At 37.3% G+C, this 17,770-nt stretch overlaps 1 protein-coding gene across 3 annotated transcripts in view; it reads left to right on the top strand.

Moving 5' to 3' along the window:
- The window catches only part of LOC144301319 (uncharacterized), an 89,478-nt gene that overhangs the window by 37,423 nt on the left and 34,285 nt on the right, over positions 1-17,770 (top strand). For all 3 annotated transcript variants that reach the window (XR_013368144.1, XR_013368142.1, XR_013368141.1), the window contains one exon: positions 6,376-6,466. The gene's annotated coding sequence lies outside the window, so the exon portion shown is untranslated. The remainder of the gene's footprint in view (positions 1-6,375; positions 6,467-17,770) is intronic.

The raw sequence follows: 17,770 nt of genomic DNA, 5'->3' as shown, positions 1-17,770 counted from the left end.
GACACTCGTGGATCTCAGGAGAAAGAAATCTAGTACTTACAGATTGAGAGGGAAGAATGCTTCTAGTATCAAGGGCAGAAAGAGCCCCCATGGATTTGGCATGTGTGGAGATGTGAGCAAGATCCTACAGAGCTTGATAAGCTGGAATTTGGATATTATTTCTAAGAGCAATGTGATCCTGTAGGGGAGGCTAAATTTGACCCCTATGCTCTTAGGGTTTTTGGCTGGGCTTGAGAATTATGTTGACATAAAACATATTAACAGGAGAGAAACATACAAATTTATATAATGTAGGCTTTGCAAGGGCACGAGAGCCCTCATAAGGACATGAAGTCTCAAAGAAGCACTTCAGGTTGACTGTTAATCGACCCAACTGGACAAAAAGTAATAAACTATGAAAATGTGACAAGGCAAAGTCACTTACATGAGGGTAGTCGGTGGGTGGAGAAGTTGTCCATGAATGTCCATGAATGTTTGTACAGATTTCTCTCAGGTGCCCACACTCAGTGATAAGAATGCTACTTTGCCTCTGGTTTCAGGAAGACCTCTTCCATGGGGGATTCACTTCCTGCTTTTTGGAAGAAGTGGGAGTATCAGCGCATCCTTTAGGTACTCATTGTTGTTTACATGCCTTTAGCTCAAAACGAAACTGATGTCCAAGGGGCACACTTGGGGGTGACATTTTCTACCATGTTTCAATGTCATCAAAGAGTTTCCATCATGAAGTGACATCATATGATTTACCTTTAAAATAGTCTCTTGGATTGTCTTCAGAAGAGTGGCCTGCCGGCAGGCAATAGTGCTGGCAGGGAGAGTGAGCAGGGGCTACTGCTCTGGTCCAGATGTGAGTTGGTGGGGACTTTATTTACGGTGATTAAGAGTGGAGACTGAGAAGTGGATGGATTTGAGGTATGTTTTGGGACTCACCTTAGCAGGACTGCTGATGACATGGGCCAGATCAGAGTACAGAGAGGGAACCAGACTATAAATTATCTATGACTCCTAGATATGTGAATGGCAACTGACCAGATGGCGGTGCCTATCACGAAATGTGGAATACTGGTTACTGAGCCCTTTCGGGGGAAATAGTCATGTGTTCTCCTCTGGGTGTCTTAAAATTGCCATGACTATTAGAAATTCAAGGAGAAGGGGGTGCCTGGCTGGCTTAGTTGGGAGACTTGATCTGATCTCAGGGTTGTGAGTTCAAGCCTCACATTGAGTGTAGAGATTATTTAAAAATAGAATCTTAAAAAAAAAGAAAGAAATCCAAGGGGAAATGATGAATAAATAAGCAGTCGATGCAAAGGCTAGAAATCCAGGAATGTGCTAGGCAAGGGGTATAGTTTGCAATTCATCATCATATAGATGGCCTTTAAGGCACCAATATAGACAAAACCACTTAGAGAAGGTGTGTGGATGAGAGGCGGCAGGGCTGAACACTGAGGCTTTACATTTAAGGGAAATCAAAAAATACATTCCTTGTTCCCCTCCTCAGGGGTAATGACTAGTATAAATCTGGTACAACTAGTGCAAATCTTTCAAAGTCATGTTAAAATAATTGGTATTGCAATATTTCATACATATGGAATCTTTATGGAGAATATTATAAGTATATCAAAGATAATATATGTTAAGAAATAAAACTTTCCTTCCCAGGAAGGCATAACCCTAAGGCTCAACGTGAGCTGTGATTCTCTATTGTGTTTGAAGCAATGTATTGAGTTTTACATTGTTTTGAATATCATTTAAGTACCATCCTGCATGTTATTTATAGCCTGTCTTTTTCACTCTTCATGTCTGTCTGTGAGATGAATTTCCATTGAGGTCTAGAGATGTAATGAATCCTTTTTTTTGCTGTATAATATTCCCCTTTCTCTCCCACTACTTTTGCTCCATTATCATATTAATAGATATTTGAGTTTATAACAAACAATATGGATGGGGGCATCCTATTCTGACACATTAAGCAAAGTTTATCTAGGAACAAAATTGCTGGTTCACTATATATTTGTACCTTATACTTTTACAGATAATGCTAAATCGCTCTCCAAATCAAACATACCAATTTATGCTCATACCATTTGTGTCTGGGAGTTCACACGGCTTCCCATCTCTACCAGACCTTCTAATTGTCAGACTTTACATTGCTTGCCAATTTAGGAGGTGTAAAATGGTATCTTGTTGTGATTTTTAGCTTGCTTTTCTCACATTACTAATGAGGTTGATCATCTTCGCTCTATTTTTTTTTTTTTTTTGGCTGACGTGTTCATTTTTTAGCAAAATAGCTCTTGATGTTTTGGGCCATTTTTCTGTTAGGTAACTTTTGTTTTTTTCACTGATTCCAGGAATTCTTTATAAAGGTCACATGTGTGGTGAAAACTGTTCGAAGTTTTTTTTTTTTTTCCCTGCTACTATCTTTGTTGATGGTTTATTTTAATAAAATAAACAAAGCTTTTATATTTTATGTAATTTATCAGTCTTTTTCTTACTGCTTCATGTTCAGAAACATTAAATGCAGTCCTTATTTATGAGCTCTTACTGGCATAATAATAATGATATTTTCTTCCAAAAGTTAGAAGAATTTTCCTTCATAAGGGCTGGGAAGAATCCTTTTCCTCTTCTTTCTGCTCAGCTGCAAGACAAGTCACATTAACATTGAGGTTGGATTTTTTTTTTTCTTGTCTGAGCTGTTCACTGAGAATGTGGCCCTCTAAAGTTTTGGGTTTCTGCACTCATTCTTTTTCAGCTGGTCACTTACAGCAGATAAAGAGTCTTGCCTCTGTCACCTGTGGGCATCATATTCAATAGGAGGCTCACAATTACCAGGGATTAGACAACAACTGTACAGCTACCAGCTTTACTGACAACTCATCACTCGAGATTCAGGATCCTACTCTATCTTGAACCCAGAGTGTCTGCCACCAGCTAGACTCCAAGACTTGATCTTGTACCCACTGCGTGTACCCACTGACCTTTGTCCCAGATTTTCCTTAAGCTCTTGTTTCTAGTTTATCTCTTAACTTAAGCAAAGGACTCTACACACCTGACATCCCATTATGGAAAACAAAACCACCCCTCCAGCAACAACAACTGCCCAGAGGAAAGGCTCTAGTGGCCCAGACCACTGAGACCAGTTTGAGCTAAAGGCCCCACCTCATGTCTGAGCAAATAGACCATGGAGTGACTTCTAGAATGATCAACCTCTACCTTCACTTCATGATAATACTAAAAGCTCTACAAGGAGGAGCACAAGCACACATATATAGTGTGTATAGGCATATTTCCTATGGCATATGCACAGTCTTATGTCCACCTCTACATACAATCACAAGGCATCCCTATCAAAATATCTACCCTACATAAAAGCAACCCATGACCCTTGCTAGAAGAGTCACAGCTTTGGAAGTCATTCACTGTGATCTCCTTATTTGCTACAAATAAAGTTTTCTTTGTGCAACAACCCTACCTGGTGTATCTTTGATTCACCAAGGAGAGAATTCATGTTGGTTCAGTTACAAGAAAAATTCTAGTATTTTCTGGCAATCTCAATTATTCATTTAAATAGATTAAGATATATACTTTCCCATAAGTTTTGTTTTTTAGCAAGAAACTACACCTTTGTTTCTTTCAAAGGATCTCTAGATCATCATTTTGATAGAAACGAATGTCTCATGACTATTTTTATAATCTGTGTGGTAGAAAATACACGGTTTACTTATTTACTTGCTTACGTAACTTTAAAAAAAATATTTATTTGAGAGAGAGAGAAAGAGAGAGCTGGCAGCAAAGAGGGGCAGAGGGAAAGGGAGAGAATCTCAAACAGACCTGGTGCTGAGCACAGAGCCCAACCCAGGGCTTGATCTCAGGACCCGGAGATCCTGACCTCAGTGGAAATCAAGAGTCAGAAACTCAACTAACTGAGCCACCAAGGCAGCCCCTTGCTTATGTAACTTTTAAAGGATGCTTTTTCACTAAAAGTATGTTTTTAGGATCTATCCACTCATGACTGTGGTTCATTACTTTAGCTGCTGAATATTCATTATATTAAATTAATCCCCAAATGTGCAGAATCTTAGTGGAAAAATTTAATGGAAAACAAGAGAGTCCTTTGAAAATACATAAACAGACATATTAGAATAAATGAATTTCAGTCTCTGCTTCTAGATTGATCTATATACCTACGTAGAGTAAACTTACCACATTGTGAAAAAACATTGTTTTATTGCATTGCTGGTGTTAATCATAAGCCCCTCACCCTCATTAAATCATCAATCTTGTTTCCTTGTTTTGTTTCTTCATGATTCATGATAGGAGTAAATCTATAGGACCCAGTTACTACTGAGTATTCTTTTCAAACACAAAATTTTCTCAATCACTCTGCCTGAAATATCTTTGAGGTATTTTTTTTAAAGGACTAGGAAATTTTCCTTTACTGGCTCAGTCTTCATGGATTGTATTTTCTGTGTGTGTCAGCCAATGATGCATATCAACCACTCCAAAACTAGAAGTGTAAAACCACATAATATTGATCTTAACAATACTGTTGGCTGGAGAGATGTTTCTTCTGGTCTGATTTCTGCTGGACTCTCTAATGCATTGGTGGTTAGCTATGCGACAAGCTGCTGTCTGGAGCTAAGACGGTCATATTTGTATTTCTGGCAGTGGTTGGCGGGCAGCAGGGATGCCTTGGTTCTCCTCCATACAGTTTCTCTTGCTCCAGCAGGATGACTTAGGCTCCTTCATATGGCAATTTCAGGATTCCAAGAACAGAAACTGGGCAAGCCCTAAAACACAAATGCTTTTAAAGTTATGCTTGAGGCATTTTGCTTGTGCCCCATTAACCAAAGCAAGTCACATGACCGATTCGAATTCAAGGGATGGAGAAACACACGCCACTCCATCACAAAGCAAAGCAGAGACATTCAGGCTCAGGGAGATCTTTGTGGCCAGTTTTGCGGTCTATCACAATTATGATCTGCTATTTTTGTTTTATTCATTATTTCACACATTCTGGAAATAATAAAGCTGTGGCATTGTTACACATGAAGACCATTCTGCAAAAAAAAATGGAGACTGGTTTCTTTGAAATATCTTCTGTGGGGGTGTTACAGAAGAATAAGCCCTGTGGTTTTGGTTACAAAAAGAATACTCCCAGGGTTTAATGCTGGTGGGAACTCTCTCCCTCATTACCCATAAACCATTTGTTTCCTATGTCACCTCAAATGTCCCCACCTCTTGATCCCATCCCCTGTTGCATATCAAGTTGGGATCATGGTCAGTCTGCGGGCTGTCTCACTTGATTCTGTGGTTCTACTGACTTTCACTCAAGTTAGATGGGCACTGTCTTGGAACTGGAGTTAATGCCTCCAATTCTCTGATAAAACAGTTAAAATAACAGCCCCTAAAGAGGGTTCATAGATATTCTTCCATTGCCTTTTTTTTTTTTAGTTTTTATTTTAACTCCAGTTAACATATAGTGTTATCATAGTTTCAGGTGGACACTATAGTGATTCAGCACTTCCATACATCATGCAGTGCTCATCACTACAAGTGCACTACTTCATCTCCATCACCTATTTAACAGGGTTTGTGTTTCTAATTAAGATGTTTTCTAGATTATTCTGGATTGCATATGTAACTTTTTTTATTAACCAGAACTCCATACTGCATTTTTACAAGAAAACAAAACAATGCAGAAAACAAATAAACAAACAAAAAAAAAAAACCACTATAAATGTTCTAAGTGCCAGGAAATTTATACATAATATATTTCATCTTTGTTATGCCAATTACTCACAAGAAAGCCACATCTAAGATGTTACATAATTGAATTAAACCCAGAAATAGTGGTTTCAGATTCAGCCTTACCAATTAATGGCTAAGAAACCTATCTGAGCTTCAAATATTTCATCTATAAAATAATGCTGTTGATATGCACTTCAAAATGTTACTGTAAATATAAAATTAGATCATATATGCGGGGAAGCTGTGTAAAATCAGGAGTAAGACATTTATAATCCTGAGAGTCAGGGTGGTTCAGTGGAAAATGATAGAGACCTGGGTTTATAACCAGTTTAGCTGCTTTCTAATTAGAGTGGAAGAGGAGAAGGAAAGAGGAGGAAAAAAGGTATGTGTCCCTAATTTTTAACTCCAAGTTCAACTTTCAGGCAGTATAGTCCTCCAGGTAGAAGGTGAATTTAGGATTAATGAGACTTTAAAAAAGTGACTTTTTCAAAGAAATTAAATACCTAGTTTCCAGTCCTTGGACTAAAGTACTTTCAAATTATCTCCAAATTAGGATAAATTCCTAATCCTGCTTTAAAGGAAATACAAAAGCGTTCATTTTTAGTCTTGTGCTGTCTGCCTTACCAACAGACCCAGGACTGTGAGCAGAGAGGACGGCCTCACCGATGGAGCATACTCCTTTGGTTACATGGATATCAGAAGTATCACTGGATGCTAGCCTGTGAGTGCACGGATGACTCCTCACCCTATCTTTCAGATTTACCTAACAGATATTTTCTTGTTCGTTAACCATTCATGAACATTTTTCCAAAGGCACATTGCATTATTCGTACACAAATAGGTGTTCAGGAACTCTGTAACTGTCAATGTTTAGCATGATCTGATGTGGAATATACTCTGGCTATTCAAGAATCAAGGTTAAAACATGTTTCCCATCTAAAAGAATGATTTGTGGAAGACGAAAAGTTTAGCTTTCTTCTATCAATGTCAGTGTAAGGATATCTTTGTTTCAGGTTGAAAAATATAAAACATGCTATTTCTGGTGGTAGCTCACACACACACATAATACGTGTATAGATACCTGTATAATTTTATGAAGTGTAATAACTTTGGCCAGTTAATATCTTCTATTTACCTTTCATTAAAGCAAGCAACAAAGAAATCTACCCCTTATTGTCAAAGTATCATCCCTATATTTTTTTACGAAGAGTCTGGGAGCAAAGATGGTAAAACTAGGAATAGCCAGAGGAAAAAAAAAAAAACCGCCTATACTCACTACCACGCAGTCTTCCTTTTTGCCAAAAGCAGTCATGTAATAACTTCAATTAAACTTTCAATGAACTTCAACTGAGAGCCTTCCTGAAGGCCTTCTCCTATAGGAACAATGCATGGTACCATAAAACAACTTTTCTTTTACTTTTTTCTTTTTTTTTTTTTAATTTCTTTTCTCTCTCTCTCTCTCTCTCTCTCTCACTCTTTAGAGTAAAAGAGCAAATCAAGTGATTGGCATTCAGTGAGAGAGGAACCACCTTACCTGCAACAGGCCACTTCATTTCTCAATACGATTATTTTTGTAATTACTTTTTTTTTTTGAGGGCGGGGGGAACCTATATTCTCAGTAACAACAATTGCATTGGAAAACTCATTATAGATCCTCATTCTTTCAGTAATTTAGGCTGTGAGTTGTATTCATAAAATTATTTTCTGCCAGAAAAAAAAAGTGCTTCTAGCTGCATGCTTCATTTTCAGAGCAATAACTATAGAGAGATTGACTTCTCCTAATTTCTCCCAGAATGCAATGAATTCAGATGCTCTAAGGAATTGGACTGGATTCATTCTTATTGAAATTAGGGAACGTAATGAGGAATTTTACCAGCTACCTGGTGTTGACACAAGACTCAAAAGAAGTGGCTAGAGAAAAAGAATGTCATTGATGCCTTCATTTGAGAAATGTGCAGGAAGTGCTGGGCCAAGTCTGCAGAGGGATGGGATGATCCTCTCCCACTACCGCCCAGCAGAGTGTTCTAGCAGGACATCATGCACTTCCTCAGGCATCTCCACTGTCTCCATCTGCAAACTGCAGGTTTCTTCCTCTTGTAATCTCCTTCTTATAAATCTGTGGTACTACAGGCAAACTCAGGTCCCTGTTCCCACCCATTGCTAAGATATACTTCATCAAATTATTCAATTCTTTTGAATGAGACATATTTCCCTGAACTGAGCCTTCTGCCTTTATGCCAGAATAAACCCTGTCTACAATGATGAGCTCCCTGGGAGAAGAATGTTTTGTCTAATGAAGTTAACTGTATGCATTAATAAATTCTGAGTGAAACAATGACTGCCTTTACATTCTAGGCTTTTTAAAAGCAATGACTTAGGATATTCCGTGTGTAAGCCAGAAAGCTGATCAACTTGTTTGTTTTTTTTTTTTTTTTTTTTAATTTTTATTTATTTATGATAGTCACAGAGAGAGAGAGAGAGAGAGAGAAAGAGAGAGAGGCAGAGACACAGGCAGAGAGAGAAGCAGGCTCCATGCACCGGGAGCCCGACGTGGGATTTGATCCCGGGTCTCCAGGATCGCGCCCTGGGCCAAAGGCAGGTGCCAAACCGCTGCGCCACCCAGGGATCCCTGATCAACTTGTTAAATCAATTTATTTAAAAAGATTTTCTTTTCTTCTGCTAGAATTGTTATTGTGTATGATGAGGAGGAAACTATTGTCTACAATTTTCCATGAATTTGATATACATCTCATTTTAAACAAATTTACTTCATTTTTGGAGCAGTTTTAGGTTTCCAATGAATTGAGAGGAAGGTGTAGAGATTTCCCGTATGCCCTTGTCTCTGCAGGTGCAGAGCCTCCCCTTTATTAATATCTCTCACCAGAGTGATACATTCATCACCAAGGATAGATGAACAGACACATCATAATCACTTGGCATCCAACTGGGGCCCACTCTTGGTGGTGCACATTCTATGAGTTTTTTGACAAATGCCTAATGACATATATCCACCATTATGACATCATGTAGACTATTTTCACTGCCTTACAAATCCTCTGTTCTCTGCCTATTCATCTCTTCCCTTCCACTGCTGGGAACCAGTGATTTTTTACTATCTTCATAGTTTTGTCTATTCCAAACAGTCATAGAATTGGAGCCATACAGTAGGTAGCCTTCTCAGATTGGCTTCTTTTTCTTAGTAATATGCACTAAGATTCCTCCTTTTCATGGCTTGAAAGTTCGTTTCTTTTGAGTTCTCAATAACATTCCACTATCTGGATGTAGTGCATTTTATCCGTTCACCTACTGAAGGGCATCTTGGTTGCTTTCAAGTTTTGGTGATTATGAATAAAGTTTCTATAAACATCTGTGTGCAGGCTTTTGTGTGAGGTAAGTTTTCAACTCCTTTGAATACATACCAAAGAGCACAGTTGTTTGGCAGATTCCTATAAAACTAAGTACACTGTTTAGTTTTGTAGGAAGCTGCCAAAATATCTTCTAAAATGTCTGTATCATTTTCATTCTCACCAGCAGCATATGAGAGTTCTTGTTGCTCCACATCCTCGTCAGCATTTGGTGTTGTCAGTGATCTGGATTTGGGCCATTCTAATAGAAGTATAGTAGTACACCATTATTTTTTTAATTTGTATTTCTCTGATGATAGAGAATGGAAAATATATTTTATGTGCTTATTTACTATATGTATATACACATAAACTATACTATAGATACTATACTACATATATGCACTGAACTGTATATTATATATATTATATATGTGTGCGTATATATATATATACATATATATAATATTTATAAGCACACACCTTAGGCATCTCCACTTAATTTTTTTTTTCCTTTGATGAAGTGTCTGTTATGGTCTTTGGTACATTTTTTAAATCAGGTTGTCCAAAATCTCATTTTAATTCCCGTAACATATACAGCACATACTAAGATCCTCATTTTATAGCCTAGGAAATTCAAGTGGAGACAGGTTAAGAAATATCTCCTGGTGACTCAAAATAAGAATTCAAATTCCTTCCTGAGAAGGCTTGATACTCATATTCTGTGGCTTTAATCAGATTGTCTTCTAGAAGAGATACTGAGAATTGTCAGAGACAATTAACCCTAGTACCTCTGTATTGCCCCACTCATGTCAGCTCATGTCACTGCTGCTTGTTGATTATCTCATAGATTCTCTCCTTGGCCCCTTTATCCCACTATTACTGAATTAATTATGTCTGAGGTGGGAAGTACTCATGCTGCTTCTATTACTCCCTCATGGACACAATTACTAATATTATTATCATTAGGCTGACTAGGTTCAGAGATTTGTTTTCAAATTGCTGCCCTTGAAAGTTAAGTCCCTACCTTTTACCCCAACCTGGACACAAGGGTCTTGTTATGTATAGACAGATTTATCACACTCACTGCCAACCTAAATTTCTAGGTATTACTAGTTGTCTAGGTTAAGATGGTAGCTGATTTGTCACGAGTGATTGATTGACCCCCTTTCACCCTCCAATAAATATTTCCCTCAGAGACACTCAAATAACATAATTATTGAAAACGTGTAACTGTGGATAATAGAATCTACATGCCAAATTCCAGGGGATGGTAGTTTCTTAGGACACCATTATCTGTAAAGATCCTTTGAGAAGCACATTCTTGGATCTCTGCCGATGCTCCCAGCTTTGAACCAAAGCATGATAAGGGCATGGTGATGAATCCAGCATCCCTATGGTCCCTGCCACTTGAGTTTTTCCTTGGTGGGTCTATTCTATCAGCTCAGTGTGATGCAGGGTCCTGGCCTAGAAACACCTTGAGCTTTTAGCTCTAATTCTTGATCTTAGCCCTGCGAAAAACATTTTTTCAAATATTCTATTTCCTTTGATGCATATGAGACAAGCCTCGGTGTTGTCAGAATTACACTATCCCAAGGAAAGACAATGAGAAATAAAAGCACAGGACAATATGAGAAGTTCACCTATAAAGACAGGTTCCCCTATAATTTCAAAGATCTTTCACATTGCCTCTTCTCCTATTTGTTATTTCCTAAGTAAAAGGTGGGTCTTTAATTGGTTTCACCCAGGAGTGGCTCCAGGGACTAGACTTTGAGTGAAAGGTTTTATTTGGAAAGTTGGGACATGATTCCAGGAACCATAGTAGGGAAATGAAAAGGTTAGACAAGGCAGGGAAGGAAGCAAATAAAAGATATGTTCTCCATCAAATTATCTTGTGGACAAGCTGAGCTCAGCCTTGCCAGGAAACCTTGGGACACAGTGTAGAACATACCCTTAAGTCATCCTGCCTAGGGTAGAAGAGGTTGGACTTCTCATCCTTCAGTTGCCACTTGTCAATGGTGGAGACACACTGACAGGGACATACCTGTCAGTACTGCTGTCCTACAGTGGAGGTCTTTAAAAAAGCCACAGGTAGAGAGTCCTTAATGTCTTTAGTAGGAGACTGTTGGCAGATACTGGAATGATGAGAGCCAGGAGGAGGTGGGCAGGATACCAATAAAATCTGTTATAATTGTTGTGTTACAAACTAAACTGAAACCTCAATTCTGGATGTCCTGCCACTTTTGGGAGGTAGTTTGAGAAGCAAATGGACAAAAAGCTTGACACCATAGAAGACCATCCTAAGTCTGAAACCCAGCTCTGCCAAATAAAAGACCCTATAGCCCTGGGGAAATTACTTAATGTCCTTGAGCCTTTGTGAGGGATAACAATAGTTATATCTTTATGTGATTATTCCTTCTGTGTGATGGTGAGGTTGTAAAGCATATGCTCCAGACACTGCCGAGGCTTTTCCAGCAGTTCCCATTTCCAATTGGAAAACCACTCTTTTCCCCCAGGTGATCAATTACAGCATAGCCTTGCTGTAATTGTTGATTTGGACATGACATCTCATACCATCATTTCCTAAAAAGGAAGTATTTGTAACCTTTAACATCAACAGAAAAGCCACAGAATAAGAGGACCTTATTCTGTCAGGACCTTATTCTGACCTTATTCTGGCATTTGTACAACACAGATGTTATATCCTGACTCAAATTTCCCACTCTAGGGGGAGGACAGGAACCTCAATGCTTAGCATTTCATGGTGCTAAGAATGGAAGAGAATATTTCAGAAGTTCTTGAATCAGAAGACTGAATTAAGAGCAGAGTGGTGAAGGAGTGGATAGGGGTGGGAGATGGTCTAAAGAAAGGTTTAGGTCAGTAAACAAGAGAAGAAAACCTGAATTTCTCACTGAGGCCAATAACAGGACACAAACATTTAGAGTATGTAATGTGATGGGTGGAGGCAAATGGCTGTCAAGGAGAGCAGAAAAATGTGCCTTGGGGGAGGACCTTATTCTGTCTGGTTCGTACCTGTATGTACCAACATCTAGAATAGTACCCAGAATACAATGTAGTTCACATAATTATTGGATGAATTAATAAATCATTGAGTCCTCTGAGGCTTTACTCTATTGAGATATTTTTGGAAGGACAAATATTGCAAAAATGTGCCAGGAATAGAGCTACTGCTTGCAAAAGCAGCAGATGTTCCCTCAGACTTTTTTTTTTTTTTACCTCACCCACAATTGTCTTCCTAGACAACAGCAAATTGATCTTCTTATCAGTACTTAAACAAATCTGACACTTCATTATCTCTGTCCATGCACTCTGTGTTCCCATTGCTGGAGACTTTCCTTTCTTTAGATTATTTCAATCCTTTCTTTTTTAAATTTATTTATTTTTATTTATTTTTTATTGGTGTTCAATTTACCAACATACAGAATAACACCCAGTGCTCATCCCATCAAGTGCCCCCCTCAGTGCCCGTCACCCATTCACCCCCATCCCCCGCCCTCCTCCCCTTCCACCACCCCTAGTTCATTCCCCAGAGTTAGGAGTCTTTATGTTCTGTCTCCCTTTCTGATATTTCCCACACATTTCTTCTCCCTTCCCTTATATGATTATATGTAATGTCTGACCAATAACCCCTGTCCTTAAGTACTTTCACGTCTCCAGAATGCCTTTGAATTGTATGAATATATTGAATTGATTTATTTTCAGCCTCTTATGCTGAACACACACACACACACACACCTGGTCTGGTCTAAAAAAGTCTTCTATTACTTCTCTAGGTGATGAGCTACCCATCCATCATCATCTTGGAGAAGATGTTCTCTTCATCAATTCCTCACAGAATTAATCTTGTCTGACTTTGCACCCTGTGGCTTTTTATGTACATCTCTGTTAGTAGCACTTATTATCTTGTGACTTTACTTTTGCTTTTTAAAAGTTATAACAAGAATCAAATATATATATATATATTTATGTACATGTACTGCAAATGTAAAATGTAATCTATAGAAGCAACATCTACCTTTAGGTCTGGAAATGAATCATGTCAAGAAAGAGCTAAATAAATGGAGAGACATTCCATGTACGTGGATAGCAACACTCAATATTATCAAGATTTTCCAAACTTGATCTATAGATTCAACATCCCAATATAAAGATCAGGAACTTACTTTGTGGATCAATATCAACAAACTGATTCTAAAGTTTATATGGTGAGAAAAAGACCCAGAATAGCCAACACAGTATTGAAGGAGAAAAACAAAGTGAGAAGACATACTACCCAGCTTCAAGACTTCTGTAAAACTACAGTAATCAAAACAGTGTGATATTGGCAAAAAATTGAGAGATCAATGATACAGGATAGACAGCTCAGAATAAACTCAGACAAATATAGGGAATTCTACAGAGAAAGGATTGTCTTTTGAACAAATGGTGCTAGCACAACTAGACATCTACATTAAAAAAATAAGAAGAAAAGAAAATACCTAGACACAGAGTTTATATTCTTCACAAAAAAATAGGTCATAGACCTAAATATAACAGGTGAAAATAAAATTCCCAGAAAATAATAGAAGAAAATGTAGATTATCTTTGGGTTGGAGATGATATTTTAGGTACAATACCAAACGCATGATTACTGAAAGAAAAAAAAATGAGTTGGACTTCATTAAAATTAAAATATTCTATTCTGCCAATGACACTGTTAAGAAAATGAAAAGAGAAGCTAGGACTTGGGAACAAACCTTTGAAATACATATTTTGTATATTTTGTAAAGGAGTATTATCTAAACAAAGAATCATATCCATACAAAGAGCTCCCAAAACGCAACAGTAAATAAGAACCAGACAACCCAAATAAAAATAGGTTAAAGATTTGGACATCTCACTGAAGAAGACATACAGATGACAAACAAGCATATGAAAATATATTCAACATCATATGTCCTCAGGGAATTTCTAATTAAAATAACAGTGACATGCCACTACATACCTATTAAAAAGGCTAAAATCCAAAATATTGGCAACACCAAATGTTGGCAAGGAACTCTCATTCATTGTCAGTGGGAATTCAAAATAAGTTTGGCAGTTATTACAAAACTTATCATACAATAAGCATACTTTTACCAGACAATTCAGTAATTATGTTGCATGGTACTTACCCACATTAACTGAGAGCTTATGTTTGCACCAAAATCTGTGCACAAATGTTTATAGCAGCCTAAGTCATAACTGTCAAAAATTGGAAGCAATCAAGATACCCTCTAATAAGTTAGTGCACAAAGTGTGGCACATCCAGACAATGGATAATTATTTGAGATAAAAAGAAATGATTTATGGGGCCACAAACAGACATGAAGGAATCTTACATGCTTATCGTTGAGTGAAAGAAACCAACCTGAAAAAGGCTTCATTCTATGATTCCCACTATATGACATTCTAGAAAAGGCAAAAACTATAATGACTAAAAAACGTAGTCATTGCCAGGGGTTGAGAGGAGGGTTGGAAGGATAAATAGGTAGAACATAGGGAATTTTTAGGGCAGTGAAATTATTCCATATGACACTGAAATCGTAAATATATGTTAGTATCTATTTATCAAAACCCATAGAACATAAGAGTGCACTCTAATGTAAATGATGGACTTTAGTTAATAATAGTATTTCCATACTGTCTCACTGAGTGTAATAAATGTACTACACTATTGCAAAATGTTAATGATAAGAAAAACAGGGTAGCAGTGGTGAGGGGTATATAAGAACTCTCTATACTTTCTGTTCATTTGTTCTGTAAATGTAAAACTGCCCAAAGAAAATAAATTCTATTAATAAAACCTACCAAATAATTCACCAAAATAAGTATATTAAACAAACAAATCAGGCATGCCTTTATGGTCTGAAGCTTGAATAAATGAGTCCTTGGAAAATTGACATTGTATATATTATATCATTTGTAAAAGTCTTACATGTTTAGGAAAGCAAAAAAGAAATTAAAATTCTTATAAAACACCACTACCCAAACATAAGTGCCATTACATTTGGTGAATATTTAAGAAATGAGTATTATGTATTTCTTGGGCCACTATTTCTTTATGATGTTTAATTGGATGTGATCATATCTTGTTGGAGTGTGGGTATCCTGAAATCCAGGGTGTCTTTGATTCTTCTAACATTCATTTCATAGTACCCTGTGTGTAGTCCTTGCCAAACCTGTTATTTTAGTTAATCCATTCATTAATCAGTGGGTCAGCCTTCCATGAGGACAATGAAGTCGAAAGAATGAGTCAAGTCTGATCCCAGCCACTACCCTTTTGGTGTGGCTATGGACTGGACAGTTGACTCCTCTAAGCCTCCATCTCCTCTTCTGTAAAATGGGTAGTTATTAAAGCAGACACATCAACCTGTTCACAGCACATAGAATGATTCTCAAATTTTGCCTCCATACCATTCTCTTAGCTGAATCAAGGGCTAAATCGTGCAGCTGGACTCTTGCCAACCCAGTAAAATAGGTTTATTTTGACTCTGCATTTTAGTTTAAGCTGCTCTTTCTGACCGAACAAGCCCCAGAGTTGAAGACTTGCTATTTATAAACAACGTGACTCTTTTTTTATTTTTGCAGAGACTATTTTTAGCTTTAGCTAAATCACGAAGATTTAGTGTTTGTTAAAATAAATTCATGCAGCAGAGATTTTTAACTCCAAAGTGGGATGCAAAATCATTTCCCAAAGAATAAAATCTTGCATTTTTAATTTTTCCTTAAGTGATTAAAAAAAAACATAGATAACTAGGTTATCTACTAAAATGTTAGAACTGTGAAGGACTTAAAAACTTATTGGGTCCGCCTCCTCTGTTTAAGGATGTGGAAATTGAGTACCAGAGGGAAACAATGTTCAAGGTCACATGGCTCTCTAATGTCAGAACGGAGATCTACACCACAGTGCCTTAGTCGGTTTCATCAAAAATAAATAAATAAATAAATACTCCAATGTAACAATTCATAAGGTATCATTGATAAATCATGTGCAAATGTACAAATTCTTGGTCCCAGTGGAGGAAGATTTCTTAAAACTAAAACCTCTGAATTAGCATCATTTTCTTAAACATATAGCTTTAAAGTAGGTATAAGTTGAAATATATATACGTATGGTGTTTCCTTGAAATTTTGTTTCCACACAGAGAAGTAAGGGTACAAGTGTTCTAGCCATGTTGGGCATTTCCTTCTGTATAGACATTCTCTGTTCTTCTAAGTGAATGCTGGACTCAGGCTTCTGCTTGTATTGTGGGAGGCATAGACCAGTCTGGATCTAGACACTGTCACAAATGCACTCTCTCATGCTTGTTTCTCTCTCTGTATTCATTTTTCCAATCCCTGGTCAGTGAAACTTTTTACCACAGTGTGAATGGTGAGTGCAAAGATGTAAGTTTGATGTTATGTGGGGAGAAAGCTACTCTAGTCTTAAACTAGATGAGACTGAGTGTCCACATGGTTCATCTGAGCTCACTCAAATCTACCTGTTGCTTGAGACAAAGATCCAGCTGTTAGTAAAGTGTTACCTTGCCTTTTACTTGCCTTCCTATTCTCTCCAATGGCCTGCAGGGAGCAGAGGTGGCTGATAAAAGCAGGATATTAGTATTCCTGGGTCCCCTGGACTGACTACCTCTTCCATCATAACAGCATCTCCTACCTACATTGCATCTGTTAGATCTTTGATAAGGAGCACCTTTCATATACCACCTTCTACTTGAGCTGTGTTGTACACATTCTTTCTAATATTCAACAATACTGTAAAAAATAAAATCTGAGATTAAAGAATGAAATTCTACCTCTCTAGACTGTTAAGTCTTCCTAATATTAATGGTTAGAAACAAAAGGTGACATCAAAGAAGGTGATAAATTGCATTTATCATTCAACCAGTACCACTGACAATCCTAACAACACATCTTAAAAATGACATTACAACAGTCCCCCTTCATTTGTGATTTCACTTCCCATGATTTCACTTCCTCTTGGTCAAGCATGTTCTAGAAACAGATGATTCTCCTTCTGACATACTATTAGAAGGTCAATAGTAGCCTAATGCTACATCACAATCCCTACATCATTCACATCCCTTCATATCATATGTAGACATCTTATCATCTCCCATTATAACTATAAGAGGAGTATAGTAAAATAAAGTATTTGAGAGAAAGAGAGAGAGCACATTCATATAACCTTTATTATTAGATTTTGTTGTAACTGTTCAATTTTATTATTCATTGTTGTTGTTAATCTCTTACTGTGCTTAATTTATAAATTAAACTTTATCTTAGGTATTTATATATAGGAAAAACACTACTATGTATATATAGAAAGATATAAACATTATATCTCTCTCTATATATATATCTGTGGAGATATAGATAGATGGGTAGGTAGATAGAGTTTGATATTATCCATGGTTTCAGGTGTTCTCTGAGGTCTTGGAATATATCCCCCATAGAAAAAGGGGGACAATCATACTTATTTCACAGCTGTGGAAATTGAGGTTCATGGAAATTAAATGAGATGCTCAGAGTCCAACAGTTTAGTTGTGACATAATAGAATCTAAAACTCAAGGACTGCAATTTCAGATATAACTCTTTCCATAACAGCAAGACTATATTTGGCTTGAGAAATGATTGATGT

This window comes from Canis aureus, chromosome 2, assembly GCF_053574225.1.
Source record: "Canis aureus isolate CA01 chromosome 2, VMU_Caureus_v.1.0, whole genome shotgun sequence".
Classification (NCBI taxonomy): Eukaryota; Metazoa; Chordata; class Mammalia; order Carnivora; family Canidae; genus Canis; species Canis aureus.
The sequence above is the reverse complement of the archived record's forward strand: the minus strand, read 5'-3'. Positions and strand labels throughout refer to the sequence as shown.